The sequence below is a fragment of the Cebus imitator genome, unplaced genomic scaffold (genome assembly GCF_001604975.1).
Source record: "Cebus imitator isolate Cc_AM_T3 unplaced genomic scaffold, Cebus_imitator-1.0 Scaffold181, whole genome shotgun sequence".
NCBI lineage: Eukaryota > Metazoa > Chordata > Mammalia > Primates > Cebidae > Cebus > Cebus imitator.
The window spans coordinates 10,954-26,694 of record NW_016107496.1 but is presented as its reverse complement, the minus strand read 5'-3'; the positions used below and the strand labels follow the sequence as shown (position 1 = coordinate 26,694).

Sequence of the window (15,741 nt, the reverse complement as noted above, 5' to 3'; positions counted from 1 at the left end):
GGACATCAAAACCAGCATTTCCGCAGCACATCCTCTGCCTGAACACAGCATTTGAGATGAGATGATATGCAGTATCTTTTTTAGTGGCATCTCATAGAAGGATGAAATGTGCAGAATCAAAGTGTCAGGGCTAAAACCCAGCTCTGTCACTTACTAGCCACATGGTATTGCTTGGTATTGTACTGCAGCAAATGTGTATAAAGCAAATGTGGCAAAACATTAACAACTGGTGGCTGTATATGAAGAATGAGTGGGGGCTTATTTTACTATTTTTGTATTTTTTTCCATAAGTTTGAAAATTTCCTAAATAAAAAGCTGGAGGGATCAAGAGAATGAAAAGGTCACAGTCTTGGAGAAAATATTTACAAAAGACACCTCTGAGAATACGTGTCACTTACTAGCCATGTGGTATTCCAAGTTGCTTAATCCCTCTAAATCAATCAGTTTTCTCATTCATGTTATGGGATTAACGGTACCTACCCTCTTGGGGTTGCTATGCTATCTCATATAATTCTTACAAGCTTTAAAAATAATGCCAGAAACATTGTAAGCACATGTTTGTTTGAGGGCCTCAGGTGTACAAACTGGCTGATGATAAACTACTGACATTAGCAGATGATGTAGTATCAGACCAATTAAAGAAAAATTTTGAATATAAAGTATACATAACATAGGGATAGACTGCCAACTTGTTATGCCAAGAGACAGGAGAGCTGTATGTGCCAGAAGATCTGCACATCAAGTCAAATAGGCCAACACTCATTGAAGTTAAAAAGGAAACTGGAGCGTGGATTCAGAGAACGGAGGGAGCTATTCTCAGAGAGCATGTCCTTTAAGACAAAAACTGTCACAAACATTCACATCACCAAGCATCAGGCAAATTATCTTTTCAAATCCAAGGACTGAATCTCATTCAGAATTCCCACACCCTAACAGCAGAGACCAGCTGAACTGGGAAGCCGCATGCTGCCACGGGGGGCAGGGCAGGAAGCCAAGTCACCTCTGCTAACCGTGTTGAACCATAAACACATCTTTCACAACATTTTCTTACATGGCCTGTTCCCAAAATTGAAGCCATCACATAGATTTTGACTCTGTCAGTGTTAATGAGACTGGAAAGCATGATAAGAATTTCCAGTCTGGCTCTGTCGTGGAGAGACTCCAACTCATCACTGTAAGAGGGCAAGCCAAGAGCTTGTAGATAAGGAAATGGTTCATGAGGAATCAACCAATCACATAAAATTGTTCAATATGAATCAGTCAATGCCAACAAAAGGCAGAGGAACTGTCCTAGATTGTGAGACTGTAGATGATGGGCAAGTCTTGCTTGATTTGATTCTGGGAGAAAAAAAGGTTATTAAAGTCATTCTTGGAACTACTGGAGAACTTTAAAAATGCAGTATATTGTTTGATATTATTGAGTTATTATTATTTTTACTTTAATAATGGTGTGTCATGATTAGGCAGGAAGAAGTCATGCTTAGGAGAGGTATATTGGTGTTTTTTGGGATGATGTGACATGCTGTTTATCACTTCTAATGGTTCAGTAAAATCACGAGATGGAGCTCATGAGAGAGATAAAGCAAATGTGGCAAAATTTTAACAACTGGTGGATGTATATGAAAAATATGTGGGTTCTTATTTTACTATGTTTGTGTTTTTTCTATAGGATTGAAAATTTTCTAAATAAAAAGCTGGAGGGATCAAGTGAATGAAAAGGTGAGCCACAGACTTGGAGAAAATATTTGCAAAAGACATGTCTGATAAAAGACCATTACCCAAAATACAGAAAGAACTCTGAAAACCCAGCAGAAGAAAATAAACAACCCACTTACTAAATGGACTAAAGATGGGAACAGCAGGCATTTCAGCAAAGATAAACAGAGGGCAAATAAGCATACGAAAAGATGCCATCATATGTAACATCATATATCATCGGGGAAATACAAATTAAAACAACAATCAGATGCCAATGCATTCCCATTGGAGTGGCAAAAATCCAGAATACTAACACCACCTAATACTGGTGAGGATGTGGAACAACAGGAACTCTCATTCATTGCTGGTAGGAATGCAAAGTGGCCAGTTTGGAAGACAGTTTGCAAGTTTTTTACAAAACTAAACCTACTCTTACCATATGATCCAGAAAACAAGCTCCTTGTTATTTAACAAAATAAACTGAAAGCTTATGTCCATAGAAAAACTATACAGCTATTTACATTTTTATTTATAATAGCCAAAACTTGAAAGGAACCAAGATGTCCTTCAGTAAGTTAAGGGGATACATAAACTGTGGTACATCCAGACCACGGAATATGATTCAGTATTGAGAAGAAATGAGCTATCAAGCCAGGAAGATACATGGAAGAAACTTAAATGCATATTACTATGTGAAAGAAGCCAATCTGAAAAGACTATACTATATAAGTCCAAGCATATGATCTTCTGAACAGGTGAAATTATGGAGACAATAAAAAGATCAGTGGTTGCCAAAGGCTAGGGAGGAGGGAGGGATGAAAAGGCAGGATATTTAGGGCAGTGAAACTCCTCTGTATGATACTGCATGTATAATGGTAGATACATGTCATTATACATTTGTCCAAACCCCTAGAATATACAACAAAAGTGAATCACAGTCCTAATGTAAACTATGTTTGCACTTTGGGTGGTAATGATGCTTCAGTGTAGGTTTATTAGTTGTAACAAATGTGCCACTCTGGTGGAGGATATTGATCGTGAGAGGCTATGCACATATGGATAGGGACAAGGGGTATGCGGGAAACCTCTGTACCTTCCTTTCAATTTTGCTTTAGACAATTTTGCTTTTGGGTACTGGTTGTTTTTTTTTAAGTAAACATTTATTTTTGTATTGACTTTGCCAGAGTAGGTACAGCAAATTTGCTCTAAAACTGCTCTAAGAAAATTAAGTCTTAAAAATATATATATAAAGCTGGTGAGGAGAGAAAGGTTTTAAAAAGGTAAAGGTAAGAAACTATGTCCCCATGCACTGGCTCGCGCAGCTTGTAAGAGTGGGATTCAGGAGAGAGAGGTCAGGGTTGCTCACCTGAAAGGTGAAGCCACCTGGAGGGAAAATGGAAACCCCAAGGTGAGAAATTCACAGGCTGCTTCTTCCTGATGAAAACATAGAGCTTTCCTAGCCATATTAGAGAATGGGTTAAGAAATTAGTATGTAAACTCTCCAAAACCTGGTCGAGCACATTAGCTTTAATAAATCTCTCTGTTTGGAAAGAAAAATCATCTCCATGCAAATGCGAATGTTAAGTAAAGGAGAGGCATTTGAAAATTTTTATTACAACTAGCAAAAGCTACAAAAATAGTTTAAAATCATATAATTTATGGGATCATTGAAACTTCTGGTCACTCAGTCATTAATCTAGCAAAGGCCAAGTGATTAACATAAGATTAAGGGGTCAGTAAAGTTTGGGTGCTAGGGAAGTTTAATCATGACTTCCATGTCTTCCTCAAGATTGGGCTTTGAATGGAGTGAGGGGGAAGGAGTGTAAATGTTCGGACTTACTCAGTCTTGATTAGATCACCGCTCCCTTTCAGACTCTGTGTAGAACAGAGCAAGTAGCCGGAATATTACAGGAGAGAAATGGGAGAGAGGAGACAGAAGGGGAGAGGGGAAGGGGATGGTACAGGGGCTGGGAAGGAGAGTATCAGAAAGAGGCACCTGCGTGTCACCCAGCTCGGGAATGCCAACTGAGGTGCTCTACTTAATGAGCATCAATGCAGGACCAAACATCTGTTGCTTTAAGAATCCTTTCAATTTACCCTTTAACAAAATCATAACACATACTTGGTAACAAGCTTGAGAATCTATGTGACAATCACTCAACCTCTTTCCAAGGAGTGGTAAATATGATATTTGTCTACCTTTTTGTTTCTATTCATTTTTAAGATAGCCAAGAAGAATATGAGCATACTGTAATCTGCATAATTTAAACCATGACTGGGTACTAATTAATTTCTGTAGCAAGGTACTATGTTAAATTTGCTGTACCTGCTGTTGAAAAGTCAATACAAATATAAATATTTTACTCAAAAAACACCCCAAGAACTAGTACCCAAATATTCCACACACTGAAATACCCTGCCTCAAGAAATTATCAACAGATTTGTCAAGCTTATCAAAGTACTTGGCAATGACACTCTTGGCAGACCCATTAACAATGATCACTAATTGAGGGGTATATAAGGAGAGCTGCTTCAGTAGAAATCACTATTGCTTTCGGACTTTTCCAGTGTTTCACTGAGATTTGGGGTATTAGGATAGCAGAGGGGTGGCATATTTAAATGATGTTGTAACATGGAATCAAAGGAAAAACTCAAAGATTTCAGGAAATCATATCTGCTTAAAATACTGATATTTTACATAATTTCCAAAGTGTTTTATCATTTAATCCTCAACAGAAACCCCACAAGATATGTAAAGCAGGGATTATTATCCTTATTTGACAAATGAGGAGTTGGGCTCAGACAGTCTGAGCTTTGAACTGGGTTTTTGTTTGTTTTACTCTAAGGTTAATGTTTCTCCAATGTAAAACAGACCTTATTCTATTACTACCTCAGAGGCAATTGATGTTTACCTTTCTCAGAATAGAGAACTTGAGACATCTAACCCCCAAAATAAAGCAAGAGCTTCATCTCCCGTGTCCCTCTCCCCATCCTACAAAACTGATAAAAAGTCACGATTAATGAGTGGCTTCTCCAATAGACGAGCATTACTTAGACTCATCAATGAGAAGATGCTTTCTGCAAGTTATAAGTTTATCTTCTTTTGTATCTGTAAGAGCTCTGAGACATTAACTGCCTACAGTGTTATTGTTAACAAACATTGTTAACAAAGTCAATGTTACCTGCAAAGTAGGCTACATGCTCACAAGGAAACTTGAACCTATTTGGGGAGTTGGTAGATTTCTCAAGCTGTGCATTTACAGTTGGCTAATCCTATGCTTTTCCTGAGCTGAAGACAGTAGCTTTACTAAAGCCATCTTCCTCTTTGTTCCCCACTTTGGAACTACTGAAGTCTTAGTCAATAATGCCCTCATACCCATAAACTGTAGCTTACATTCAATATATCTAAAGGACAAATATTGAATGCTAAGGCTCTGAACTGTTTCCCAGAGTAGACCCAAGATTGCATGGGTACCACCACTGAACATTTTTAGGTCAGAAAATCTCCCAAGCCCAACTATTTGGCTTCAACACACTGTATAATTAACCTGCATCTCAAATCAGCTCCTACCTTAAAATGTAGGTTGAGAAATGCCCATTTCAGAAGGAGCATGAGGAAATGAAGCTGTTAATAAGCCATTTGAGTTTACCCATCCATTAAAGCACATCTTATCTTGATCTTAGTTTGTATATTTTTAATTAATAATTTATGCTCTGCCAATTTCACAAAGGACATGAAGCAACTTGGTCACACAGCACATTGCTCATCGGCAAACTATTCTCAAGAAAGAGTGGGCGAGGTGCTATATTCAAAGGCCTAGAACTGATTTCATGCACATAAATACATTATACCAGTCAGGCCTCTCTCCCTCCCTTCCTCTCTTTCTCTCATTCTTTCTTTCTTTCGACTGGGTCTTGCTCTGTTGCCCAGGCTGGCATACAGTGGTGTGAACACGGCCCACTGCAGCCTGGAATTCTTGGGCTCAGGTGATCCTCCTGCCTTGCTCTCCCATGTAGCTGGGACCACAGGCATGCACCACTATACCTGGCTAATTTTTTTGTAAAGACGGGGTCTCACTTTGTTGCCTAGGCTGGTCTCAAACTCCTGGATTCAAGTGATCCTCCCGCTTTGCCCCCTAAAGCACTGGGATTACAGGCATGAGCCACCATGCTTGGCAAGTCAGGTCTCTTGAAAGGAATCTACTTTTCCATAGGCTGTGACACAGAAACCTTTGTAGAAAGTCCAAATAATTATAAGAAGCCATTCCAGAGACACTCTTTACTGTAATAGATACCTTCTCATAATGCATCGATGTAGCCTAGCTCATCTCAAGTCTGCTGGGACAATCACAACTCTGTGCCCGTCATTTGCAGTACACAGTGGTCAGCTTTATCCTTTCTGACGATGTACATTTATTTACGTCAATTGAGAGGCTTCAGGATGAGGCAGATTCTTAGGGGAAAATGGCAACACGATTCGCCAAGGTTTTCACATTACTCAATACATCAGCAATGCTCAGCAACAGAATTGCTAATATCTTCAGACATGCCCAGCCACCACTCAGAATTAGATGAGCTCTTAAAGACCACCCATAAGGGTACTTACTCTTCAAGCCATCCTTTCCTGATTGAACATACCAAAGTGCTGGGATTAGAGGTGCCACTTTGGATTTTTTTTTTTTTTTTTTTTTTGAGACAGAGTCTATCGCCCATGCTGGAGTGCAGTGGTGCGATCTCAGGTCACTGCAACCTCCGCCTCCTGGGTTCAAGGGATTCTCCTGCTTACTGTTGCATAAATGTAAATCATTCATTCTCAGGAAGGCATAGTATTCCATCAGGGAATGTGAACCAATTAAAGAACCCCTGCCTTCCAGAACTAAGCCTAAACAGGGCTAATCCCTGCATGAACACACGACATCTTATACCTGAAGGCACTCTTCTCCATTTTTTAACCCGTGGCTAACCTTTGCTTGGAACTATAGAGCTCACACTATGACTGAAGTCAGAAGGCTGGATAAGGGTGCTGCTGGCACCAGAGCAGTGGCTCTGTTGTTTGACATTAAAGAGGCTCCTTCCAGCATGGTCTTATAACCAGTGAGGTATTGGTGTCTTTTCCTGACACAGGTTTTTTTTAGCCCTGCCTCATGAAGTCTCATCAGAGTATAATACTTTCCTGAACAATGCAGCTGCTGAAATAGCCAATTTGGAGGCAACATTATTGGAGTGATTTTGCGAACCTGAAGACAGACAACTTGAGTCCAAATCCCAATGCTGCTACTGCTTGTGGGACAGAGGGCAACTTGTTTAATCTCTGGAGACTAAGTTTCCTCACGTGTAAAGGAGGCTTATAATAGTACCTCACAGGGTTGTGACAAGCAGTGAAGGAGCATTTAGAACAACATGCATAATAAGCAAACATATGTGTTTGATAGATGCACTGGGATTTCTGAACTCATAGGTGCAACACAGACACTAAGAAATCACATGGTTTTAATGTCAAGGGAAGAAGGTAGTGCAGTGATTTGGGGTAGGTTAGCCCAGGGTAGCTCCCACTCCACCTGTCTTTAAAGAATCATCTACAGAAGGCTTGTACATTTGTGCATATATTTCTGCCACACAGCATTCTCTTTCTGGAATCTAAAAAGTGTTAATTAACATGCCTACACATAGTCATCCACTTTTACTAACCTTTGCTAGTCAGAATGAAAATTCATCATTAATCCAGGGCTGGGTTATTTTTATTTATTTATATATTTATTTATTTATGAGACAGAGTCTCACTCTGTTGCCCAGGCTGGAATGCAGTGGCACAATCTCAGCTCACTGCAACCTCTGTCTCCCGGGTTCAAGCATTTCTCCTGCCTCAGCCTCCCGAGTAGCTGGGATACAGGCGCCCACCACCATGCTCAACTAATTTTTGTACTTTTAGTAGAGACAGGATTTCACCATGTTGGCCAGCTGCTCTTGAACTCCTGATCTCAGGTGATCCACCTGCTTTGCCTCCCAAAGTGCTGGGATTACAGGTGTAAGCCACTGTGCCCAGCCTGTGTTATTTTTAAATGGGCTATTATCTTAAGCTCATTTTTGTACCAGATGAGAGATTAAAAATTCTATTATAAGTACAAATACTGAAGAATCCCATCTCTGATTCATTCTGGCTTGTCTTCCAGTTCTTGCAAAGCTGTGACACTTCATGTACTTTATGTCCTTCCTAAGGTGCTGTAGCAACCAGGATACAGGGCTAGCCCGGGGCCGCTCTTTCTGCTCTGTCTCCACCTACAGTCGTTATGACCTGAATCTACTCCACAGGACACAGTCTTTTTTTTTTTTTTCCACTTCACTTTCTCTTTTCTCTGGAGGTTATCTGCTAAAATTGCAAACTCCTGGGCCCACCCAGAATGGACATCTAGTTTCTGAGTGTCTCTTCCAACTCCTCATGGCTCTTTCTGCTTATCAAAGTCATACATACTTTCAAAAAATTTGAGCACTCAAAAATATATACCGTAAGACTTGAAATCTATCTGTATGCCACTCCTTTCCCAAAAATAGATTCCAGATGGAGTTAGGTGCCAAATGTAAAGACTAAAACCATAAAAATATTGAAAAATATATAGGATATATTTATGACCTTGGGGCAAAAAGAGCCTTTTTAAGTGAGGCACAAAAAATAAAAGCATAAAGTAAAGGGCTGATGAATATGACCTCATAAAAACTAAAAACTTCTGTAAGGCCAAAGATACTAAAAATGAAGTTTAAAAGACAAGCCACAGAAGAGGTAAAAATATTTGCTATGTATATAACAAAGCATGAATAAATAGAAAAATAGGCAAATGGCATGAGGAAATAGAAACAGCCCAGAGAATTGAACAGAAGTTCCATGGGGCAGAGATTTGTGTTTGTTCATCTGGGGCAGTACCTCAGTGTTTATTTAATGAGGAATTAATGTGGAAACATGTTCATTCTGATTTTCAATCATGTAAATACAATCAATTAATTAATTAGAGACAGGTTCTTACTCTGCCACTCAGGGTAGAGTACAGTGGTGCAACCACGGACCTGGGTTCAAGCAATCACCCAGCCTCAGTGTCCTGGGTAGCTGGAACTACAGGAATGCACCATCATGCCTGGCTGGTTTTTAAAAATTTTTCTGTAGAGATGGGATCTTGCTATATTTCCCAGGCTAGTCTTGAACTCCTGACCGTAGCCTCAAGCAATCCTCCCATCTCAGCCTCCTAAGTCGCTAGAACTGTAGGTGCATACCACCATGTGCAGTGAAAATGAAACTTAAAATGGAGATTCTTTTTTCTCCCATTAGAATGGAAAAAAAAATAGTGTTGGTTATGATGTGGGGAAATGTATACACTCATGTGGGGCTGGGAGTGTAAATAATACATCTTGGCGGGTAATCTGTCAGTATCCATCAAGCACAAAAATGTATGTACTTTTCAATTTAGCAATGCCTACCTTAGGAAATTATGGAGCTAATGTGCTTGTTCAAGGGTATCTATTACAGCATTCTTTGAAATATCTAAAAGTTATAAATGACCTAAAGACTTATCAATGTGGAAATGATTAAATAAACTAAGATAAAATTATACCACAGAATAGTTTGAAACAGTTAAAAAAATGAAGTATCTCTATATGTACCAACCTCTAACATAACACACATAAGTGAAAAAGCCAAGTTGCATAATGACATTCACAAGAGTGTTACCATAAGACAAAACTGTAGACATGTGTATATAGCATATGGAAATGCACATCAACTTTACTTCACAATATATTCTGGACATCTTCCCAGGTCAAAATATAAATCTACCTAATTCTTTAATAAAGGTTGTAAAATACTCCATTGACTGGGTTTGGCATAACTTGACCAATTCTCTACGGATGAATGTATGGGTTTTAAAAAATATCTTTATTGAGACATCATTAACATACGATACAATCCACTCATTTAAAGTATGCGATTCACCAGTTTCTTAAACTATTATTTTTTTAAAATATGGCAAAACACATATAACAAAATTTGTCATTTACCCATTCTAAGTGTACAACTAAGTGGCATTAACTAGATGACTTTCATTTTTTTACTATTATAAGCAATGCTAAGAATACAATGCTGTATATCCTCACATATACTTTGTGCAGATGATGACATAAGATAGAAAGCTCTCCTTTGTGACCGGCCAATGATAAGGAGTGATAAAAATAGGCTGGTCTTTTTCCTAAGGTAACTACGTCATTGTTAAACATGATTTTTAAACCTGTAAAAGACATGAAGGATTTTCCCAAGCAAATTTAGAAGTTGAAAAAAAAAACAAAAAACCTTGTTTTTCTCTGTTCATTCACATTGTCAAGTATATAACTATAAGCTAATTAAAGTGAAGGATGATTTGCTACACAGCATCTGGGCACAAATATTCTAGATGTCAATGAAATGTGTTATTCAGTAGCTAACTTTACCCTGAGTCTTTTTTGCCAAACATACCAGAAGCAATTGGATCCTACACAGAAAGACATGGCTTCGAGGTTAGTTCAGGTTTCCTAATCTGGACATCAGAGACACTTTAGAGAGTGACCTCTGGCAATTTATTCACTCCTATGGCCTCAGGTTCCTCTTTTATAAAATAGAGAGTCTGTTCAGGACACTATAACTTGTATGGCCCAGGTCCCAAAGTGTGCTGGCAGGAACAAGGTCAGCCTAAACTGCAGCTGTGGCTAGAGCCAGGCTCTCTAGACTTGAAGCTCCAGTCCTGAATCTACTAGGTACTTGCCTTGTGGCCTTGGGCAAGTTACTCAACCACTGGCAAGTCGATCTCTAAAGCTGTAAGTTGGTATTTACCTCATAAGGTATTGTGTAGATTCATTCCTATGCAACAATTTTGCATGTTCTTCACATGTACCCCAAAACCTAAAATGCAATAAAATAAATAAATGGGGGAAAAAAAAAAAAAGAGATACAGCAGGAACATTGCCTAGCCCTGTGCCTGACATCAACGATGCCCTCAATAAACAGTAATTTGAGGGTTTTAAATACAAAGCCTATGGCAAGGTCATGCTTCAAGGCTGCTAAATATCACAATTTATGTAACAGCAGTAAGAGTAGCATATATTTCTACAGCATTCATGTGCCAATCATATTCTGAGCACTTTATATTGATTAACTTATTTAGCCCTCTCGACAACCTATGAGGTAGATATTATTATTTCTATTTTACAAAATAGGAAATAGGCACAGATAGGGTAAGACACTTGTTCAAGATCACAGTTACTGAATAGCAGAACCAGGATTTGAACCCAGGCAATCTGTGTTCTTCAGGGTGTGTGTTCTCAACCATTATTGAACAGTCTTGTTATAGTGTTACAGCTCTTTTAACATTTATCTAGTAGGCTTTCGGGTTTTTGCTGGAAAAACCCCCAAAGGGAGAAAAAATAAACTGTCTTTTATTTTATTTTTTTGAGACAGAGTTTTGCCCTTGTTGCCCTGGCTGGAATACAATAGTGCGATCTTGGCTTACTGCAACCTCCATCTCCCAGGTTCAAGCAATTCTCCTGCCTCAGCCTCCCAAGTAGCTGGGATTACAGGCATGTGCCACCACACCTGGCTAATTTTGTGTTTTTATTAGAGAGAGAGTTTCACCATGTTGGCCAGGCTGGTCTCAAACTCCTGACCTCAAGCAGTCCACTTGCCTTGGCCTTTCAAAATGCTGGGATTACAGGCATAGGCCACTACATCCGGCCTAACTCATTATTGTTTATAAATATTTGTATATTTGTGACTATGGGCATAGAGAATTTTTCCCTATTCTGATAGCTCCCCGATTTCAATACCTGATACCAACATCTCTTTCATACTGAGTTAAAAAAAAATTAAGATGACTTCACCAAACACTTCATTTTCACCCTACTGTCTTAGAAACCTATATTTAAAATGACTACCAGATGATAACTTGGTATAAGGGCTATACAAAAAGAGGGAGTGTAACAAAAAGCATTATTAAATTTCTCATTGGTCACTTATGACCTCTAAGATCACACTATGACTACTGAGTTTTGGAACTCCAACTCCAAGACAGTTACTTTCTCATACTGGCACACTCTACTCCTTTAACTTACTCTATTTCCCTAGAGTTTCCTTCTCAAAATTGAATGGTTTCTCACTAGACTTCAAGTACCTTTACACCAGCTCATAATTTGTCCCTTAGAGGAAATACAGTTTGGACTGCTGATTGAGCAAGCCTCAGAGTTTTGGCAACCTGGGATTCTGTTAATTTAGCAGTTGTAAAAGCTTATTTTGTTTTCCTCCCTTAATACACTTCTATCTCTATCTCCAGCACACGGGAAAAGCCTTCCCCTCAGTAGAAGTCAGGGCCCCAGGGGTGCACACTGGCAGTAGCTACTTGCGTGACCCAATCACTTCACTTCCAGGATCCACAGGAGCTGAGGATGCTCTGGGCAGGTTCAAGTGGCCCTACATGGCACCATCATCTCCTCCCAGATGTTAAGGGGGCTGGGTAGATGCTGTCCCGCCAATCAACCTTGTTGTTAGCTAGTGTACAGTCTTCCTCCAGGGGTTCTGAGGAATCCTAGCACCTGAGGTATCTCAGTCTGTGCTCACTGGAAACTCCAAAGTTCCCGATGACCAGATACTGCCCCCTACTGTTCCTACCCTCTCATTCACCTTGTCCCTCAGTGAAGTCTGAATCTCAGCTGTGAAGAAGGAGGCTCCTGAGTCCAGGCAATTCAGTAGAGGTGGTTAAGGGTTTCTGGGCATGTTGAGATTATTACTCCAGTAACTCTGCCCAGAGCGTAGTAAGGATGGGGATGTGGGGAGCACCAACAGTGGGATCTTTTGCCTAGCCCAACACCCACGCAATCCACCAAGATATTCTGTTGCTTACACAAGTTCCTAATATTTGGCTTGATATACAGAATATATTTAATATTTTCTAACAGATGCAATTTTGATCAATTTAAGAGGGCTCCAAACCTTTGCAAAGCAACACATATACATCAACTAGAATACCACACTCCAAGGGGTGGGGACTCAAACTCCCTGCCACCCCCAGAGAGCTCAGCACATTCACCTGCTGAGGGCACATCCTCGGTTTATTCTTGCAAAGGTGCCTGGTCAACGTCAATGACTTCATGCTACTCACTGCTGGTAGTGGAACCTTTATTCCTATAAAATCCCATGTGGAATCCCAATGTAAAAAGTTAATCCATCTCAGCATTTATTTTCCAGAGTATGATGGTAACAACTTCTATGAGGATGCGAGGAATTACATCAAGAGCCAGTTCCTTGACCTCAGTATGCAAAAAGATGTCAAAGTAATCTACAGTCACATGACCTGTGCTACAGCTACACAGCGTGTCAAATTTGTGTTTGAGCAGTTACAGATACTATCAAAGAAAACCTCAAGGACTACGGCCTCTTTTAATCCTCACCATTCCATTCCTCAGGTATAAGTTCTATAAACAGGCTTGGAATCTGGGTAATTACAAACAGAAAATTATAGTCAATATACCACAACATGAAGAATGAATCCATTCTTTGGAGATGGAGTATGCATGACTTCGACTGTTTCATACATTCTTTTCTTTTTCTTTTTTTAATTGCATTTTAGGTTTTGGGGTACATGTGAAGAACATGCAAGATTGTTGCATAGGTACACACATGGCAGCATGATTTGCTGCCTTCCTCCCCTTCACCTATATCTGGCATTTCTCCCCATGCTATCTCTCCCCAACTCCCCACCCCCCACTGTCCCTCCCCTATTTCTGCCCAACAGACCCCAGTGTGTGATGCTACACTCCCTGTGTCCATATGTTCTCCTTGTTCAACACCCACCTATGAGTGAGAACATGCGGTGTTTGATTTTCTGTTCTTGTGTCAGTTTGCTGAGAATGATGGTTTCCAGGTTCATCCATGTCCCTACAAAGGACACAAACTCATCGTTTTTGATGGCTGCATAATATTCCATGGTGTATATGTGCCACATTTTCCTTGCCCGGTCTATCATCAATGGGCATTTGGGTTGGTTCCAGGTCTTTGCTATTGTAAACAGTGCTGCAATGAACATTCGTGTGCATGTGTCCTTATAGTAGAATGTTTTATAATCATACATTCTTTTCAAAGTGGGATAGCTAGTGCAGCTTAAAGAGCACAGGCCAGTCATTGGAACAGCACCCCCCTCTACCCCCAGGTTATAGTAGTGGTTTTCCAATTTAATACAAAGGTGTGAATACTTTAAAAATATATATATCACAGAGTTTTTATATAATTTAAAGGAGAAAATCTGTAAAGGGCCTAGCACTGTGTATGGCACATAAAGGTGTTGAACACTCAGCAGTGGCACTGCTTTCATTTTCCCATTCTCTTTGCTCCTCCTAAATGGTTTGTCTAGAAAATGAGACCAGGATACATTCCCTTTCATGTTCCTGCTCGTGTACACAGCTGTTACATACTACCTCAAATATAAGTGGCTGTAATTCATAATAATAATATTCCAGAATTATGTTTGATCCTAGGTGTCTGATCCTTGATATTCTGGCATTTCTCTTTACATTCTGAATAATGAATGTTTGTCAGTTTCTGTATAAGGTTGGCATTCATAGAATGAGCTGCTCTGGTTTACGGAATGTGTCCCCAAGCAGTCCTCTGTCTCCTCACCTATTGAAGTAGCCTAGGTCACCTCCACAGAAGCCTCCAGCCTCTAGAGACTGGAAGAACTCGGGCTTTGAATATGGACAGACCTGGATGTGAATTCCCAGCTCTGCTCCTTACTAGCTAAGTAGTCTCAGGCAAGTCATTTTTACTAAGCCTCAGTTTCCCATCTGTAAAACAGGGATAATACTACCTAATTCACAGAGTTGGTGCTAGGATTTAAAATAATATGGATAAGTAGCTAGTACACAGTAAAACATTCAATAAAGTATACAACTTTTATTACTGATCCTCAAATACCTCTTTTTATTCTGTTTTTTCTTTTTTTAGATAGCTTCCCAAGGACAGCAAACAGAATGTCCTGCGGAAACATAGTTCCCATGGGGCTACAAATATTGCCAATTTTAGTGAGAAATTACGTGAGTCAAAATATTTTCCCTATTTATCACTGTTCTTTGAACAATCTGTTTTTTTCTTTTAAACCGCAATGACAAAAGCCTTCTAAAACTATGTGTTTTCCTGTGAGCACAAATTAAGGGAACTTAGATGCTAAGATACATTAGAAATTGCCATCAAATTCTTATGTTTGGCCGTATGTACAAGGGAAGTCTCATCTTCTTGCCATACAAGGCTTCTTGCAGCACAATCCCACCATGTTCTCATCTCCCTGGACTGCTCCTGCTACCCAAGCACAGCTTGTGTTTTCCCAGTCATGTCACCTGGAGTTCCTACCACCTCCATCGCTCTGCTTGGTGATAGCCAAACCTTTGTTCAAACATCAGCTTCCCTGATAACCATTTCTCAACTTTACCAAGCACGCTGTAGGCAGGCTACAAAGCGTCCCTACACTGCACTGTTCACTGTAATGAACAAAGCCCCATTACAATGCTTTTCCCATTATGGCCCACCACCCTAGTTCCTAAAGGGGAAGACCCAGGCCTATTCTTCTTTGCATCCCCTTACAAAAGTTCTGGTAGACAGTAGGAACTCAATAAATATTTGTTGAATGAATACATAAATTGCTAAAAGACAGATTTGGGTTACTAAACCAAATCTATCATCTACTAAGATATCATTTTAGGTCATCAATTTCTTCATCTGTAAAATGCTCTTGCCTATAAAATGGGAATGTAAATAACTTATCACAGAGTTTTTATATCGCTTAAAGGAGGAAAAATCGCAAAGGGACTAGCACAGTGCATGGCTCATAAAGGTGCTGAATACTCAGCAGTGGCATTGCTTTCATTTTCCCATTGTCTTTGCTCCTCTTGAATGTCTTGCCTAGAAACTGAGACCAGGATACATTCCCTTTCATGTTCCTGCTCGTGCGCACAGCTGTTACATACTACCTCAAATATGACTGGTTGTAATTA

At 39.7% G+C, this 15,741-nt stretch overlaps 1 non-coding gene across 1 annotated transcript; it reads left to right on the top strand.

Annotated features, from left to right (window-relative positions):
* Positions 1-11,057: 11,057 nt before the first annotated feature.
* Positions 11,058-11,120, top strand: LOC119473759. Its single transcript, XR_005202983.1, has one exon. It is a non-coding gene; the product is annotated as a U7 small nuclear RNA (small nuclear RNA).
* The last annotated feature ends 4,621 nt before the right edge of the window (positions 11,121-15,741 follow it).